This window comes from Elephas maximus, chromosome 1, assembly GCF_024166365.1.
Source record: "Elephas maximus indicus isolate mEleMax1 chromosome 1, mEleMax1 primary haplotype, whole genome shotgun sequence".
Taxonomy (NCBI): Eukaryota; Metazoa; Chordata; class Mammalia; order Proboscidea; family Elephantidae; genus Elephas; species Elephas maximus.
Window position 1 is genome coordinate 110,787,280 of NC_064819.1, and position 20,399 is coordinate 110,807,678.

At 40.9% G+C, this 20,399-nt stretch overlaps 1 long non-coding RNA gene across 1 annotated transcript; it reads left to right on the plus strand.

Annotated features, from left to right (window-relative positions):
* Positions 1-289: 289 nt before the first annotated feature.
* Positions 290-17,235, plus strand: LOC126081608 (uncharacterized). The gene is made up of 4 exons (XR_007518418.1): positions 290-769; positions 3,287-3,573; positions 4,089-4,238; positions 16,326-17,235. It is a non-coding gene; the product is annotated as an uncharacterized LOC126081608 (long non-coding RNA).
* The last annotated feature ends 3,164 nt before the right edge of the window (positions 17,236-20,399 follow it).

Here is a 20,399-nt window from a genome sequence, read left to right on the forward strand (position 1 = left end):
TAACCCCCCTATACCCCAACCTTCCCCATCCACCTACTCCTTTCAGACTGGCAGCCACATCCCAGTCAGCTGCTGTTCTCTCCCCCAGGTGTTGACACTTCTCACTTTCTCCTGGTCACTGTGTTTAGTTTGGCTCTGTGTCTGTTGACAGAACAGTGTTTGGTAAATATTTTTGATGCAGAAAAACACAAAGGCAGGCTCAAGGACAAGGATGCATTGAATTAGCTATGGCAACATCGCTTTCTCAGGCTGTTCCTTGCAGTATTTAACACTTCAGATAGAGGCCGAATCCTCAAGTTCTTTGACTTGAACAATACAAGCTCAATACATCCAATTAAACACTCAGAATATTGGCTTCCTTTCCGAATTCAGGCCAATGCTAGGAACATGGCAGGCATTCTCGTGAATGTCTGAGAACAAAAGAGATGAAAGTGTACACAGTTCACCGATTCCTCACAGAACCTCTTGCATTTGGAAGGAAGATGGACCCCACAAGTGGCTACCCATGTCCAGAGGTTCCCGTGCTTCATCTCAACTCATTCTTCCTTCAGGGGTCTGGAGCACCACACTTATTACTGCTGCCGGCTACTCAGACAAGTCTTCCTCCTCCCCCACTGCTCTGAGGATCCCTGGGGCTGGCTAGCTCCTTCCTTACTTCATTCAGCTATGAATTATTAAGTACACCATGGGCCAAGTATATGAAAATGGCTTAAGTGTAGACTCTTCTTCAGGAATTCACAACTGAAGAGGAAGATAAAGACTTAACCAGGTAATTACAACACTGAGGTAAGAGAAATGGGAGATCACAGAGGGGATCCTGCCCTGCCTTGTCTGGAGGGATGTGGGAAGGCTTGGCTGAGGAGATGACTTTCAACTGGGTGTGAAAGGGCAGTAGGTTATCCCAGGAAAAGAGAGCATTGAAAGGGGAGAGCTTGAGCAAAGGCCCAGAGTCATAAAATGACATGAAGTGTTCAGGGAAGTACAGGCAACTCCATGCTTTTTGAGGCAAAGCATGAGTGAGGACTGGCAGTCATGGAGATCTTGACTAAAAGCCTGGTGGATCACAAGAGCCTTTTTATGCATTCTATCAGGCCTGGCCTTTTTCCTGGAGGTAATGAAGAGCCACTGTACAGTTAGAAGCAGGAGAATGGTATGGTCTGATGCCCACTTTATAAGGATCACTCTGATGGGTACCTGAGAGATTCTTGAGACGAGATGAGTCTAAAGGTAGAGAGACCAGTTGAACAGACATGGCTAACATGACAGTGACTAGAGTGGTCCAGATGGAGAAGATAATATTTTAGGAGGTGAAATTGGCTGGACAGAGAATCAGAAATCTAAGTTACTCGAAAGTTTTCATTTGTACAATTAGTTATACTGTCCACCAAGTTCGTGGAATTAGTCATGGATGAATTAAAATTGAATTTTTAGTCTCTTGTAGAAAAAAAAAAAATGCCCAAATCGGTCCTAATTTGGGGACATTTATATCAGAGCATCACATCACCTTCATTTTCAGAACTGACATAATCCCCACACGATGATTCAAGCTATGCTTCTTTATTACTCTTTTATGAGGGCTTCTTCCTATGGTTTCTTGAGGATGCTGAAAGGCTTAGAGCAAGTGGATGACTCATCAGGAAATAAATAGAGTTGGGCTGCTCCACAGCACATTCTACCTCCTCCCACATGTACATATGAGTAACAGGGTGCCTAGGCAGGGAAGGTGGAATGCATCACAGTGATTTTTAACCGTTCTGAGGAGACATGGGCCCCCCTGAGAATCATTTCCCACACAAAATTTGGCATAGAGATTTAGAATGTTCCTGAACCTCCTGAAGCATATTCATGAATATTTGGCACCCCAGACCAGGAATGCCAATATAAAGGAATGCACACTGAATTGAAAGCCCAAAGTCCCAGCTTGCCACTCGTTCACAGGCAGTCTTGCAAGGAGTGCAGAAGTCACTTGACTCCTCTGGTTTTCAATGTTCTTGTCACATAGCTGAGATTCTGTGACCACTTTGATTGATAGTATTGATTCACAAAGCAAATCAGTTCGTGTTGGCACCTATTAAATGACTTCTGAATAAAATCGAATCTTGATTGTATTCCTAGAACCCCAATTAAGAAACTATTCTGACAAGAATAGAAATCTTTGCTCAAACCTGCTCATTGGTTCATTTTTGTATGCTTCGTTGGTTCCATGAAAGGGCAATTGGGCACCTGGGACAAGCTCAGACTTGCATATTCTTACAAATGTTTCCAAGGACATAATTTGAAGTATCTATATTACTGATGTTAGAGCAGGCTGCTCCTGGAGGATCATGGAACAAGAGGACCCTTTCAGGGTTCCAACTATTTCCAAACACATGCAACAGGAGCCCTGGTGGGGCAGTGGTTAAGAGCTACGGCTGCTAACCAAAAAGTCGGCAGTTCAAATCCATCCGCCACTCGTTGGAAACCGTATGGGGCAGTTCTACTCTGTCCTATAGGGTCACTATGAGATGGAATCAACTCGAAGGCAAGGAGTTCTTTAAACGTGCAACTTTGAGCACTTCATCCAGGCTAAGTCAGGCTCACACAAACACATAGAAACTATACTAAAATGACAACAATCAAAATTTTGTCCTGAATCCAAATATGAAGTAACTAGGTAGACATATATGTAGGTAAGATATAAATCAGCATTGTACCTGGATACGTTTTCTTCAAAAAATTGCCTATACGACGCCAAGGATCTAAACATTTGGGTATCCCCAGATGATCAGTTGAACAAATAACTAACTATAAAAACATATAGTTTTGTTACACACAGTGTCTTTACATGTAAATGCTTGAACTAATAACATAACTGAAGCTTAGAAGTTTTACTGTTTGGTTCTGCTGTACACATAGGTGGAAATGCTTTTTAATTGGTTTACCAATCACCCTAAGTATTGCTTCGCTCGTGTCATCCTCCTCAGAAATATTTTGTTACTTTCTGTTGCTTTCAGGATAAAGTCCAAACCCTTTAGTTTGCCATGCAAGGCTGCACTCCTAGTTCTTCAACTTCCCTGTCTGCCCTGCCCCTACTCAGATCTTCTTTTCATTCCAGCCAAAGGGATCTAGTCACACGGATGTGCATTTTTGCTGTACCTTTGCTTATTCTATGTCCACTATCTTTCCACCCAGCTCCTCAGTTGAGCCGCATCTCACACCCAAATCCAGCTTCATTTCCCTCATTTCCTCAATGTGATTTTACAGTTTCTCCCCTGCAGCCGTATATCTTTTCTTTTTTGCCTCCAAGGTAAACGGACTGAATGTGCTTCTTGTGAAAACTTACTACAGAGAAGGACCTAGGACGTGAGGGGACCTGTTCTCACCAGGCTTGGGCCAAAGAAAGAGCTCTCGAATGGTGGCAGAAAAGGGAGGAAAGGCTATATAGGTCAACAAGATTTTTTTAAGTGTACATCGTTATCAATACAAAAAAGGAGACCTGGTGGTGCAGTGGTTAAGCACCCAGCTGCTGAAAAGAGGTGGACAGCCGGAACACACCAGCTGCTCTGCAGGAGAAAGATGCGAAAGTCTCCTCCGGTAAAGGTTACAGCCTTGGAAACCCTATGTGGCAGCTCTACTCCATCCTCTGGGGATACTAGGAGTCAGAATTGACTCAATGGCAACAGATTTTGGTTATCAATACAAAAGTGCTCTGCTGCTAACTGAAAGGGTAGCAGTTCAAACCCACCAGCCACTCCATGGTTGAAAGACGTGGCAGTCTGCTTCTGTAAAGATTACAGCCTGGGAAACCCTATGGGGCAGTTCTACTCTGTCCTGTAGGGTTGCCATGATTTGGAATTGACTCGATGGCTACAGGTTTTTTGTTTTTCTTTTTTTGCTTTTTTAATCCATAAAAAACTTAATCATTTACCCAAAATATAGGTACACTTATGCACTTACAGTTTATGTTAATGTTCTACTGTAAGAATACACTTGTACGTTATGAAACACATAAAGTATAAAATATTTTAAAAGATGAGATAAAAATAAATGGAAATGTTGATTAATATTTCTATTCTAATATTTAATATTTTCTTCCTGTACCCTCACAGAGTATGTTGACTACCCTACCTGGGATATCATGCCCCTAAAACAGCATCAAGGTTCCTGTGTTATGGCAATAATATCAATTACTGAAAATTCTGTGACATTTTCCACTATGCAAAGCTCTTCTGTCTTTGTTATTCCATTTGATCCATGCGGTAAGTTTTATCACCCTCATATTATACAACAGGAAATTGAGGTTCTCTCTCAGAGAGAGAGGCTGTCACTTCCACAGGAAAATTAAATCTTAAAGTATCAGAGTCAGGATTGGAATACAAGCCTTTCAGTTCCCAGTCTCATGTTTGTTTCTCTCCATCATGCCATCACCCTAAGTCTCCCTAAGAGCAGTCAGAATGTAGCACTGATGCTGACATCTGCTAGGGAAAACCAGCTGCCCTTCAAAGACTGCTGATAACCCAGTACTACTCTGGGATGGGACGGATATGGTATGGACAGTGCGGCAGGCCGATTCTGATTACATGATGCCTCATCTGACACATTTCTCATTTGCAAGGATGGGACCACTCAGTCTAACTGATCCCTTTCAAAGACATACTTAAACCTTTTTTAGGAGACCTATCAAAGATTGTGTAGTTTTCAGGTATTTGAGAAATTGCTCCTAACCTATAAATTATGAACAACCACAAAATTTGTGGACATGATAGCCTCGGTATGCCCACAGATATTCTCTTGCAGTGCACACCGAATGAAACACCGGACTGATCCTGAACTGCATTCAGAAAGAGTGCACTTAAGGGTATGGGCTGTCTTTTACTTGAAGATTAAGGTTACAGTCTAGGTTGCTTCAGAGAAACCTTCCGTATAGTCTGATCCTGTGTCTGGAGAAGCAGGACTGGAAGCTGCTGCTGAATTCTGCAACTGAAGCTACACAGTGGTTGGTGATACTTGGATCAATCAAGAAAAGAAGAATTGCATCAAGAAGACAAGACCATTGATAGGCTAAGAGAGTCCGATGATGTTTATCAACACTACCTAAACGTCAAACGGCAGCAGCAGGTATTATGGATCAAATTCTGGACCTTGGCCAGCAATGAAGGGATGCTCCTCACAAACATAACCAGCACAGACAGTCCTAGAATCCCCCAACAGCTGTTCTGGGTAATTCAATCGATAGAAGGCCCTAGAAATGCCTCAAGGACTCTACAGCTCTAGCCTAGGCAACACAGAGTAATTAAGTACCTGAAAAGATCCAAGGAGTGATGAGCTAGTCTCAGGTGTAGCAAAGCCAGTGGTTCTCAACCGTGCATCAGGATCACCTGCGGGACTTGTTAAAACACAGAGTGCAGGGCCCCACTCTTAAAGTTTCTGATCCATTAAGACCAGAGCCAAAGAATTTGTGTTTCTAACAGGCTCACAAGCAATGCTGATTTTGTTGGTCCCTGAACCACACTTTGTGAGTCACTGAGCCAAATTATAGGGAGTCACTCCTTTAGAATAAAGGTTCTAGGCTAAATAGGAATCTGAGGAATATTCACCAGGGCTGCTACGGTGCGTGAATTCAGGAACGGACAACATGTGGTGCCACATGTATGCATGCTAAGCTAGGTTACACACACTAAAATCAAAGACTATAAGAGCTGGAGGGATCTCACTCTAGCGATGAGGAAACTTGGGCCCAGGGATGTTTCACAGCAAATTATCAAGAAAGCTGATGTTAGAATTCCTTGAGAAGGGGTCCATAGTTGAAATGGGAATGACATATCCATTCACTTAGTAGCTCTCAAGCCAAAACCCCTAGAGTCAATCATGGCTCTTTTCTTTACAGTCCACATCAATTTCATTAGCAAATTCTTCAGGTTCTCTCTTCAAAACAATCCAACACTACTTCTCACCACCTCCACCACTGTCACTGTGGGCCAATCCATCATCATCTCCTGCCTCCTGGCCCTTCTCCCTGTTCCCACCCTTGTACCACTGTAGTCTTTTCTCCAAAGGCAGTTAGAATAATCCTTTCATCCTTCCCATGACTCCTCATATCACTCAGAGTAAAAGTGAAAATTCTTCCAATGGCTATTTATAATAGAATAAAGGAGACATGATTTACACACAAAACAGAAAAGCACAAAGTAAAAAAATGACAATGTATTAAATTAGCAAATAAAACATATTCCATTAGACATGGTTTTGGAAACAAGGAAGGGGAGAAATGAGTGTGGACTGGGATTTTTGTAGCTCCATAGAATAACCATTTTTATTAGCCAGAAATAAGAGTATTTACTAACATGCTATCTACACATAAAAATATATAAAAATAAACATTGCATGTTGGGGGGACAATTTCAGTGGAAAAGGTTCTGCCATCTTGATTAATAAAGAGCCTGAAATGCTTTTTACATTTAGATAATATTCATAACCATAATCTTTATTATAGCAGTCTAATGCAAAGATCATGAAAGTTCCTTGTTTAAACATCATAAGTATTAAATATTAACACTGTTAATTACTTTTCTTACTACTACCGAAATCGTTTTACTTGGTAAGATACTTGAGTGATTTATATCAGTAACAAAAGGGCAAACTCAGTGACAGCAGTAACATTTATGGACCATATATCTGAAGTATCTGTGACCTTAGGAATGTAAGAAGGAAACACCAGCATCTAACTGTAGATTTGATTTTCTCTCACAAGCCTCGGTTTCATTTTTAAAAACAACGTTGACCACGGAAATTTAACTTAAATGTAACTTAAAATGTACTTAATATCTGTCACAAAGGTAATTGTTTGAGCAACAATTTCTGCCCACTCATAAGTGAACTCTTCAAAAAATGCTTTGCCCGTGGCATATAAAAGTCACTGCTGACACACACTTTATATGTACTTCCCAGTTCTTATTTTCGGAAGTCCTGACTGAACTTTGGAAGGACCCATCTATTCAATCCTACTCTTGAATACCGAGGTCCAGGGACCATCATCCCTTTCATCTATCTCTGGCCACTCAGAGCAAGATAAAACCCCAATTCAGCCATCTGCATGTGCAGGTGTGCTGTCTAAGGCAGCCCTTACCTTCACGAAGAGGAAAATCTCAGGGTGCATGGAAAATGCTTCACTTTCTTCAAAACCATTAGCACTGGAATAGCCAGTTGGGGAATGCATGCTGGCACAGAAGGCTTTGCTATCCTGGATGGTGAAGCTTGAAGGAGAAGGCAGGTGTTCCTTCATTATGCTTCTATTCCCTTGGGGGTCCTCGGAGAAGGGCTCCACTGAGCACAGCTCGGAGGAGAAGGGCTCTGCTGAGTGGGGCTCCACTGAGCAAGAATCCGCTGGGAAGGGCTCTGCTGAGAAGGCCTCCGCTGAGAGGGGCTCCGCTGAGCGGGGCACCACTAAACGAGGTTCCACTGAGAAGGGTTCTTCTGAGAAGGGCTCTTCCGACCAGGGTTCCTTTGAGCAGGGCTCCGCTGAGAAGGGCTCTTCTGAGAAGGTTTCCACTGAGCGGGGCTTCCCTGAGCAGGTATCTTCCTAGAGGAGATCCTGAGCCTGAGCTGGTGAATGTAATTCTTCTATCCAGTCGTCTCTGTCCTCTTGGGACTCACCTGGCTGAGGATCCTGGGCCTCAGGCCACACCTCATCAGGCAGGAGGTATCCCTCTGCTTCCGGTTGGGAAGAGGCTAGGCTATTCTCCTCACCCCCAACAACATAGCCAGACACAGAGTCATGCTCACGGATTTCCAGCTGGGTGGCATATAAATTGTTTTCTGGTTTCAAGCCTTTGTGGATATCATCATAAAGGAGACCTTCATTTTCTCCTGGCTGGTTTGAGACCTCATATGTTCCCTCTCTTTGGATTGTGTCATAGATGGTGCTGTAGTCTTTATCACTTATGTTTATTGATCTGACAGATCCTTTTGCCAGCAAACCTGAGAAGATCTGAAATCAGTAAAGGGATCAAGGATGCTGTACAGCCTTTCAGAGGAATCAACAGGCTTTTCACATGCAGCAACTAGCAACAGCTATCAATGACAGGTCTCTAGCAATCATTTACCAGAGACTTTAATTAGCAAACCACAAGCCCATTGGACAAAAGATAAAGCATACACACTCAGTTAACTCTTTCCCTACTAAGGATTCTTTCAATTAGGCTCTGGGGTTTTGTCATTGCCAGTAACTCCAAGATTCTTTAGACAAACCAGGGGTTGAACTACCTTCTCAGTATACATTGAAATTCTGAATATTTAGCCATTTGTCACTGAATAGAGCTCCCTCTCCTAATTCTCTCCAAATGTTGACAATATTCAAGAAATTCCTGCTATTCAGTTGAGAATTATAGCTCTTCACAATAACCAAAAACCAAAACCCACTGCCATTAAGTCAATTCCAACTCACAGCATCTCTATAGGACAGAGAACTGCCCCATACAGTTTCCAAGGTTATAAATCTTTACAGAAGCAGACTGCTACATCTTTCTCCCCAGGAGCAGCTAGTGGGTTCCAACTATCAACCTTTCAGTTAGCAGCCAAGTGCTTGAACCACTGCACCACCACAATAGCAACCCATTTATTTACATTGGAATTCATTAAACAAAACAATTTTTGCATATTTATATTCTTTTGTGGATTAGTTATAACGCTCAAGTCAGGTGATGAATTACATGTACACTTCTTATCTGGAAACACCACTAGGTGATTAAATGGCAGAAGGAAAAGAAGATGAATGCCCTGGCTTGTGGGCATATCTGTACAGACCACCCAAAGTAAGGCACTCAAAGATTTATAGTTTTGCATTAATTTTCCCTCTTAAATGTACATGCTCATCAAAGTCAACAAACATTCACTGAGAGGTTTTTATGTACAGGACACTGAAGAGGGCCCTGAACATATAAGTGTTAGAAGGTATATTCTCTATTCTTCAAGGGTCTTTTAAATATAGTTGGAGGGCCAGGAAATTAAGAGAAACTAAGACACTAAAAGAGGCAGGGTATACTATGTATTCAAGGTTTTCTTAGTGCGATTGGCCCAGCTCTGGAATAAGCAGCAAGGAACTGTGCGCAAGGTTGCCCAGTTGATATCACCTACAGATGTTGTCCCCCACGTGTCTGTCAGTTTGTCATACTGTGGGGGCTTGTGTGTTGCTGTGATGCTGGAAGCTATGCCACCAGTATTCAGATACCAGCAGGGTCACCCATGGAGGACAGGTTTCAGTTGAGCTTCAAGACTAAGACAGACTAGGAAGAAGGACCCGGCAGTCTACTTCTGAAAAGCATTAGCCAGTGAAAACCTTATGAATAGCAGCGGAACACTGTCTGATATACTGCTGGAAGATGAGCCCCCCAGGTTGGAAGGCACTCAAAAGATGACTGGGGAAGATCTGCCTCCTTAAAGTGAGTAGATCTTAATGACGTGGATGGAGTAAAGCTTTCGGAACCTTCATTTGCTGATGTGGCATGACTCAAAATGAGAAGAAACAGCTGCAAACATCCACTAATAATCAGAACCTGGGATGTACGAAGTATGAATCCAGGAAAATTGGAAATTGTCAAAAATGAAATGGAATGCATAAACATCAATATCCTAGGCATTAGTAAGCTGAAATGGACTGGTATTGGCCATTTTGAATCGGACAATCATATAGTCTACTATGCTGGGAATGAAAACCAGAAGAGGAATGGTGTTGCATTCATCGTCAAAAAGAATGTTTCAAGATCTATCCTGAAGTACAACACTGTCAGTGATAGGATAATATCCACACGTCTACAAGGCAAACCAGTTAATCTCACTATTATTCAAATTTACGCACCAACCACTAGGGCCAAAGTTGAAGAAACAGAAGATTTTTATCAGCTGCTACAGCCTGAAATTGATCAAACATGCAATCAAAATGCATTGATAATTACTGGCGATTGGAATGCGGAAGCTGGAAACAAAGAAGAAGGACCAGTAGTTGGAAAATATGGCCTTGGTGACAGAAACAATGCCGGCGATCGAGTGATAGAATTTTGCAAGACCAACGACTTCTTCATTGCACATATCTTTTTTCACCAACGTAGACGGTGACTATACACATGGACCTGACCAGATGGAACACACAGAAATCAAATTGACTACATCTGTGGAAAGAGACGATGGAAAAGCTCAATATCATCAGTCAGAACAAGACCAGGGGCCGACTGTGGAACAGACCATCAATTGCTCATATGAAAGTTCAAGCTGAAATGGCAGAAAATCAGAGCAAGTCCACGAGAGCCAAAACATGACCCTGAGTATCTCCCACCTGAATTTAGAGACCACCTGAAGAATAGATTTGACGCATTGAACACCAGTGACCGAAGACCAGATGAGTTGTAGAATGACATCAAGGACATCAACCATGAAGAAAGCAAGAGGTCACTGAAAAGACAGGAAAGAAAGAAAAGACCAAGGTGGATGTCAGAGGAGACTCTGAAACTTGCTCTTGAGCGTCAAGCAGCTAAAGCAAAAGGGAGAATTGATGAAGTAAAAGAACTGAACAGAAGATTTCAAAGGGCCTCTCGAGAAGACAAAGTAAAGTATTATAATGACATGTGCAAAGAGCTGGAGATGGAAAACCAAAAGGGAAGAACATGCTCAGCATTTCTCAAGCTGAAAGAACTGAAGAAAAAATTGAAGCCTCGAGTTGCAATAGTGAAGGATTCCATGGGGAAAATATTAAATGACACAGGAAGCATCAAAAGAAGATGGACGGAATACAGAGTCATTATACCAAAAAGAATTAGTCGATCTTTAAACATTTCAAGAGGTGGCATATGATCAGGAACCCGCGGTACTGAAGGAAGAAGTCCAAGCTTCTCTGAAGGCATTGGCGAAAAACAAGGCTCCAGGAATTGATGGAATATCAATTGAGATGTTTCAACAAACAGATGCAGCGCTGGAGGTGCTCACTCGTTTATGCCAAGAAATATGGAAGACAGCTTCCTGGCCAACTGACTGGAAGAGATCCATATTTATGCCTATTCCCAAGAAAGGTGATCCAACCGAATGTGGAAATTATAGAACAATCTCATTAATATCACACGCAAGCAAATTTTGCTGAAGATCATTCAAAAACGGCTGCAGCAATATATCGACAGGGAACTGCCAGAAATTCAGTCTGGTTTCAGAAGAGGACATGGAACCAGGGATATCATTGCTAATGTCAGATGGATCCTGGCTGAAAGCAGAGAATACCAGAAGGATGTTTACCTGTGTTTTATTGACTATGCAAAGGCGTTGGACTGTGTGGATCATAACAAACTATGGATAACACTGCGAAGAATGGGAATTCCAGAACACTTAATTGTGCTCATGAGGAACCTTTACATAGAACAAGAGGCAGTTGTTTGGACAGAACAAGGGGGTACTGATTGGTTTAAAGTCAGGAAAGGTGTGCATCAGGGTTGTATTCTTTCACCATATCTATTTAATCTGTGGAAACCCTGGTGGCGTAGATGTTAAGTGCTACAGCTGCTAACCAAAGGGTCAGCAGTTCGAATCTGCCAGGTGCTCCTTGGAAACTCTATGGGGCAGTTCTACTCTGTCCAATAGGGTTGCTATGAGTCAGAATTGACTCAACAGCACTGGGTTTGGTTTCTCTTGTTTGTTTGTTTATTTAATCCATATGCTGAACAAATAATACGAGAAGCTGGACTATATGAAGAAGAACAGGGCATCGGGATTGGAGGAAGACTCATTAACAACCTGCGTTATGCAGATGACACAACCTTTCTTGCTGAAAGTGAAGAGGACTTGAAGCACCTACTAATGAAGATCAGAGACCACAGCATTCGGTATGGATTACACCTCAACATAAAGAAAACAAAAATCCTCACAACTGGACCCATAAGTAACATCACGATAAATGGAGAAAAGATTGATGTTGTCAAGGATTTCATTTTACTTGGATCCACAATCAACAGCCATGGAGCAGCAGTCAAGAAATCAAAAGATGCATTACATTGGGCAAATCTGCTGCAAAGGATCTCTTCAAAGTGTTCAAGAGCAAAGATGTCACCTTGAAGACTAAGGTGCACCTGACCCAAGCCATGGTATTTTCAATCGTATCACATGCATGTGAAGGTTGGACAATGAATAAGAAAGACCGAAGAAGAGTTGGCGCCTTTGAATTGTGGTGTTGGCGAAGAACATTGAATATACCATGGACTGCCAACCCAAAGGAACTAACAAATCTGCCTTGGAAGAAGTGCAGCCCGAATGCTCCTTAGAGGCAAGGATGGCGAGACTGTGTCTTACATACTTTGGACATGTTGTCAGGAGGGATCAGTCCCTGGAGAAGGACATCATGCTTGGCAGAGTACAGGGTCAGCAGAAAAGAGGAAGACCCTCAACAAGGTGGATTGACACAGTGGCTGTAACAAACAATGAGCTCAAGCATAACAACGATTGTAAGGATGGCGCAGGACCAGGCAGTGTTTCGTTCTATTGCACCAGCTCAACGTTCTATTGCACCAACTCAATGGCACCTAACAACAACAACAACACAGGTGTTGTAGATATATGCAGTCTTTGTCTTTGAATCTGGTACTTTCTTTTGCTAATTCCTGCTTCCCTTCACCATACTATCTAGATTGTAATATCTAGAAATTATGTGCAAATTGAGAAGCAATGCACATTTCAAAGCATTTGATGGGCATCTTATCGGTAAAACTCCATTGTACCCTTAGGCTATGTACTGTATCCAGAAATCTTCTAGAGTGAACTAGAGCAGTATTTCTAGAATTCTAACTTTAAAAACGAGTAAGGGGTAGAAGGCCAGAGAAAGCTATTAAACACTATTGACACTGATATTTATTTTACTAAAAGTGAAGTTTAATGGGTCCAAATATCTGATAAATTACTATAGGTTTCATATCCAGGCATTTATAAGTCTATGGAACTCCAGTTCAAGCCTCCTCATAATTTTACAGCTGCAGAAAACTTAAGAGATCACTCAGTCTAACGTTTTATTTTACGTCTGAAGAAAACCTACAAAGGGGAAGTGAATGATTCAAGTTCACACAGAGAGTTAATGACGGTTGATTTCAGCTCTGGTTTTCTGACCCCCAGCTCAATGATCTTTCTACTACTGATGCCCTTCTTTTAACTGTTTTTCAACCTATTTCTTTTCAATAACATCTCCTCAACTAAAGGAGCATTTTACAATATTTTTCTTCATGAAGTTAGAATACCACAGATATAGTGTATATCTCTCTCTTTTTTTTTTTTTTTTAGTGTATATCTCTTTAGGTACTGTATGTAAATCTGTAGTTTATATATTCAAGAGTAGGAATATTGGCTCCCTCAAACCAGTTTTTACCCCTTGGGCATGTTACCGCCCCCACTGAGAATGCATGCTTAACTCCTAAAATACTTATAGGGTATAATCCATCATCTAGCATTAGATTACAGGTCAGAGTTCTGGTCACTCAATGGTTAAGCTCTAAACTGCTAACCAAAAGGTTGGTGGTTAGAACGCACCAAGAGGCTTCACATGAGAAAGACCTGGCCATCTGCTTCCACAAAGATTATAGCCTAGGAAACCCTACAGGGCAGCTCTACTCTATCCTATGAGGTCACTTTGAGTCGGAATCAACTTGACGGCACTCAACAACAACAAACAACTGAATTAGTGCCAAAAATAATGTTAAAAATTGTGTGCATATGTATATAGCATGTTACTGGTGCCTCACAACAATGAGCTATTGAGGCTGGCTGAGACTGGTTAAGCTTAGGGCCCCAAATCACACAGATAATTTATAAATTATATCCTCCTGTGATCCCATCTCAGGACACACATATCATGCTTTACAGTTACAGGTTGCAATATGAAATGAATTATCCTGTTAAAAAGGAAGTCACTTCCTGTCATTCTCTGCTCAAACTCCTGCAATGGCTCCCCATTTCACCCAGTATAAGCCAAAGTCCTTACAAAGTCCTACAAGTCTCCATATAATCTATACCCACCCTCCCCATACCTGCTTTTACCCCCTCGCTTACCCTGTTCCACACAATCCAGCCTCTTTGCTGTGCCCGAAACACTCTAGAATGCTCCATCTTAGATTTTCACATTGACAGTTCCCTCTACCCAGAACCCATTTCCTCTAGGTATCTGCTTAGCCAATTCCCTCAACTTCTATAAATTTTAGTTTATATGTTCCTTTTTCAAGGAGGCATACTTTGACCATCCTGTTTAAAATTACAACCCATGTCAACTACTATCCTCAACCCCCTCCTCATTCCTAAGAATATTTGTCGTTGTTTTCAGCCTCCAACTCATGGCCACCCCACGTGTGCTAGATAGAACTGCTCCATATGTGTTTTCTTGGTTGTAATCTTTATGGAAGCAATTCACCAAGCCTTTTCTTCTGTGGAGTGTCTGGGAGCAAACTGCCAATGTTTGGGTTAGCAGCCACTTGCAAACTGCTTGCGCCACCTAGACTCCTCTGAAAACACTTAGCCTATCCTTTTTTTCTTTTTTTTTTTTTTGTAATACTTACAACCTTCTAATAAGATAAATACATTACTTATTATATCTATATTTTATTTTCTCACTAAATATATAAAACCTACATAGGCACAGATCTCTGTTGAAGAATGGGAATTTCAGAACACTTAATTGTGTGCATGAAAACCTATGCATAGGTCAAGAGACAGTCATTTGAAAAGAACAAGGGGATACTGCATGGTTAAAATTCAGGGAACTTGTGCGTCAAGGTTATATCCTTTCACCATAACTATTCAGCCTGTATGCTGAGCAAATAATCCTTATATGAAGAAGAGTGGAGCATCAGGATTGGACAAAGACTCATTAGCAATCCCCTATGCAGATGACACAACCCTGCTTGCTGAAAGTGAAGAGGACTTGAAGCACTTACTGATGAAAATCAAAGACCACAGCCTTCAGTATAGATTACACTTCAACATAAAGAAAATAAAAATCCTCACAACTGGACCAATAAGCAACATCATGATAAATGGGGAAAAGATAGAAGTTGTCAAGGATTTCATTTTACTTGGATCCACAATCAACACCCATGAAAGCAGCAGTCAAGAAATCAAAAGACGCGTTGCATTGGGCAAATCTGCTGCAAAGGACCTCTTTAAAGTGTTGAAAAGCAAAGATGTCACCCTGAGGACTAAGGTGCACCTGACCCAAACCATGGTGTTTTCAATTGCCTCCTATGCATGTGAAAGCTGGACGATGAATAAAGAAGACTGAAGAAGAATTGATCCATTTGAATTGTGGTGTTGGAGAAGAGTATTGAATATACCATGGACTACCAAAAGAACGAACGAATCTGTCTTGAAAGAAGTACAACCAGAATGCTCCTTAGAAGCAAGGATGGCGAGACTATGTTTCACATACTTTGGGCATGTTATCAGGAGGGATCAGCCCCTGGCAAAGCACATCATGTTTGGTAAAGTAGAGGGTCAACAAAAAAGAGGAAGACCCTCAATAAGATAGACTGACACGGTGGCTGCAACAATGAGCTTAATCTTAACAATGATTGTGAGGACGGCACAGGACTGGGCAGTGTTTCGTTCTGTTGTACATAAGGTCGGTATGAGTTGGAACTGACTCGAAGGCACCTACCAACAACAACAAAACCATGGAACACAACTGTCAGGCTGCCCATACAAGGCAGAAAAATATGCATTAAGGCCACTGGTATCAGCAACATCCTGATTACTAATGTCGAGAGACATAGGCCATCAGTAGTGTAATTACAAAACTTTCTGGTTACCTCACATCGGTTTATATAACTCAGGCATCAGCTAGGACCTCCCCAATCCTTACATAGTTGAGTAAATGTGCCTCAAAGTTCCCAATTTCATAGTTTTCTTCATGATCTTTTTCTTTAAGTCTGAGTCCATCCATGTATCACTCAGATGTAAAATTTCATCCCTTTATCTGATTATATTAAAAAAAAAAAAAACCCACTCATATCCAAAAATTTCATGATGGAAGTACCTTTAACGAAGATTTTGGGGCGCACAGGAAGTAGTCCCATGAGGTAGCACCACTTCACTGGTTCCATCCCCACCTTCACTCCCCTCCTCTCTCCCTTCCATTCTCCCTTCTCTCATTCCCAGAGTAAGCTTCAATCCTCCCATTTTCTCTCACAGACTATTTTCAGACTAGCTCCACTTACACTTGGTTTGGGGTGGGGGGAGACCCTTCACCCTCAAAACAAATTTCCTCAAAACAAACGCAGAACTCTCTTTGAAGTGAATCCTCATAAATATAATGTTCTCCATCTTGTTGCATTTATTTTCAGATTTGGAGACTCCCTGATGGGATTTTTGGGACACCGTGTTTAAGTTTCCAATAGAAGTAGAATCTCTGAATTTGTTCATCTTTATAGCATGGAAATGGCTCAGCTCCATGGATGGATTACCCAATAAGCAACGTAAGCACACTCTAAGGGCATCAACAAAACAGAGGCACCAGTTGTCCAAAGCAAAGACCCGTAGATGCCAAGGAGACAAGCAGACAGGACACGAAAAAGGGAGTGCCACAGTGGAAGGGAACTGGAAGGGCATTAAATAAAACTGATACCAGCTCCAGTTTGTGAGAGCGTGCCAGCCGGAAATAAGGTTCACGCAGGGTCATGAGGGAACCCACCTATAAGTTTATTTAAGCTATGAGGTCCCTACCACTTCAACATCTTTGTTGACTTCTGTCTCTTATGGTCTACTCCTGTGTAATTGAAACTCCTTATCTCAGCATGTCTTGGGTTTATTTCTTTCTAATAAACAAGAGGTGGGGGTGGACTGTCAAGTCTAACTCTTGCTATATTCAGCCAATATGCAACTGGATCCAACATGAGCAGTTTCTGGTGATGGACATATTATATTAATAGATAACAAGTCTTTGATCCATTTTGAGAGAGCCACTTTGTACAACCACATCTGCTGATCCAGCAACTCCAGCCAGGAGGGCCAGCAATGCTCTTTGTCATGATAGAAACACAGGGGTAGGCTCTTGTACACGTCCTGGTAAACAACCAATGGAAACTCCAGTTCCAGAAAACATGTAAAAGCAAGGGAACTCGGATAAGTTGACCTTTGCAGTGAATCACTCAGGTTACTTTTTAACTGCATAGCATGCATATGTACAGAGTTGTGTTCTAAGTTTTGTAGACAATAATATTTATAACACCAACTTTAAATATGTTTGGCATACACATGGACACAATCCGGCATACATTTAATATATAATACTAACATGGGTAATAGTATAATACTAATGTAGCAAACATCCAAAAATACTGGAAATATTTATCTAACACAAAATGTTTTAATTTATATTTCAAGAGAGTTTCACTTTTTATTATCTGTTGCATGAGACACAGTGTTTGATATCACTATCTCTATATGCTAATAAATGAGGTATTAGGCACATTAAGTGGACACAAAATTCAATATTTATTTATCATGCAATATATGTTTCTGTTTTGCAACAATGAGAGTGTTTCTAAATTTGTTTCCCAAGAAAGCAATGAGGAGTGTTTATCAGAACAATACATTTATATTTTATCAGAATATTTATGTATCTCCATGTAAGGAAATTGAACAATTCCTCAAGGAAATAAATTTAGGTAATAAAAATTATAGACATGTATTTTAGTTTCCATTTTCCTTCAGACTGACTCTCTTTCAAGAGATTGATATAGCTATGACTTGTCAAACAAACTTGCTTGTCGAGAAGTGGTGCTGTTGTTCCATCAATTATGTACATATCTTCCAATATGGTAGTTGAACAATTCCACCAAAAAATAAAATGTACATTTTACAAATTTTGTATACCTTAACAATTATGTTTTCTTTTCAGACTGATCAGGTACAAAGAAATGTTTGTAATTATAATACATTAAAGATGAAAGATCTATCTAAAAATAAAATATAGTAATTTGTTGTAATATCTGTTTTCTGATCATTAAATTTTCTTTTATGACATATTTTCATTTGCTCACTTATAATAATAGCATTTATTATGAAATGCGCAGCAAAATTGAAGTATGAGCCGTTTAAGGCTCATAACTGGTGAAAGTCAGTTATTCGTCGTGGGAGATCAACAGAATTTTACACTAATTGCTGAAACAGCCAAGATCACTGACACATTTGCTTTGCTGTAGAATATGTGGAATATTCTTTTTTGTAGAAAATGTGGTATATAGCAAAAATCTTAGTACCCCACATCCACTACACATTTATAATCCAGTTTATCTCATTGCACTAAGATGGCATATGCCACTTCTGCTTTCAATCGCTAATATTATAGTCACATTTAAAGGGAAGTCACACCATGGACAGCTAAGACATAGACACACACACATTATATGTACATTATATGTAAAACTAATATATCCCATTCAAATGTGTGAGTAAACAGAGGAGGGAGACCACAGATTATCAGTTTTTAGGGCTCTCACACGCCTTAATCTGGCCCTGCTCAGCAAACAGGGAAAGCAGGAGGGACCAGAGCAACCTCAGATAATGAAAGCAAGTCATGAGCATTGTTCTGCCTGGGTCACCCTCCCTGCAGCTGCTCTTATCAGTGGCTTGCAGATGATGCCTGGCAAGAGGGAAATGAGGATATGTCAAAAATGGCTGTTTGAAAAGAACTTGGAATCTGTTCAACATCGCAAGGTGGAGGGGATAAAATGAGGATAAGATAGTTATAGGCCTAAATTTTGTACAGAGTTCAAATATTTGATATTCACCAGCAGTACTCAGTCAAGTTTCATATCAGTCCAGTCCAGCCAATCTGAAAATCATCAAACCAGAGACTCTCAGAGAATTGGAAGACATAGTGAAGCCATAATCTACAACAGGTCCCAGACTGATTTAATTGGGTCCTGCAATAATTGGGAGGAGCCCTGGTGGCACAGAGGTTAAAGTGCTCAGCTGCTAATTCAAAGGTTAGTGGTTCTAAGCTACCAGCCACTCCTCAGGAGAAAGATGTGTCAGTCTGCTTCTGTAAAGATTACAGCCTTGGAAACCCTGTGAGGTGGTTCTACCCTGTCCTATAGGTTTGCTATGAATCGGAGTGGAATTGATGGCAATGGTTGTTTTTTTAGGATTGGGCTACATTTGGTAAACCTGTGACTTAAAACACAACACCTGGCTGAGGTAGCTAAGTTAGCTACGTGGGATTCAGGAGAATCAGCACTAGATTATTGGCCTCAGAACAGCAAAAAAATAGTTAGGGAGAGTGGAAAAAAGCAAGTCAGTTATTTTAAGAAAAGCAAATTTATCTCCAGTGCTAGCACCTCCACTTGATTTTCTGCCTACTTCTTCCCCCCATCCCACCTTCCCTAGTCACTGCTTCTGCCCTCTCAGGAGCTACTCACTCTCAACAAGATTTTGGGAGCTAATGGCTTATACTTTCAGCCACGTTTTTTATTGAAAAAAATGCAAGGTCTAACCCAAAGGAATCAGTAGCTAATGGTAAAAACTCATTTTTCCCTCTTCAGGAAGATCTATTTCTCACCTCCTGTCTTCTCTACTAATTTTCAATTTTTCCATATGTAAAATGGGAATAATTATATGTGCTGTTGAGGGATTTACTTAAATAATACAGATAACAAGTTTACTGCAGTGTCTGGCTGGCTTTTAGTTGGTATTTTTATTACTATGAAAATTTATCCCTTAGATAAGTGAGTCTGAATTCATCTGTTGTCCTTTTTGAGAATTAAACAAGCATTCTGGATCTAACTGAAGATATGAGATCTGAGAATACAAATGTTATAAAAGAGACATGAGACAGCTCATGACTTCAAGTGCTTAATATCTGGTAGAGTGTAGTATATATACTCCAACATGAAAAATTAATGGAAACACTATGTTTAATGACAAATAAATGGGACTGACCTTTGGGGCTATAGGATTTCAGAAGAGGGTAGAGGTCACCCTGGGCTGGGGAGGGTACTGTGAAGGTGAGTATTTTAGGTGGTAGATGAGGCCAGGACAGGTGGAGTAGGGGAGGGAGGTTAAGGCGTGAAATATAATGCAGAGTTGAGCATTCACAGTGATAGAGAGTAAACCAGCCTAGATGAACTATGCAGATTGTGGGAAATATAGCAAAGATGCCAGAACTGGGCTAGACTGTAGATAGCTTGAATGCCAAGATCAGGAATTTAAATTATATGCTCACAGGATGATATTGAGGGTGAGCAGACAAATAACGGAGAAAGCAGCTCAATTCCACGAACATTTAAATTCCAGCTAGATTCAAGGCAGAGAACAGATATTCAGAGAAAACTGTTTCTAGTATCTGGTACCATTTGTGGGAGTAACTTGTTCTACTGGCACATCACAATGTGATGGCCCACATTTCAACATGGCCA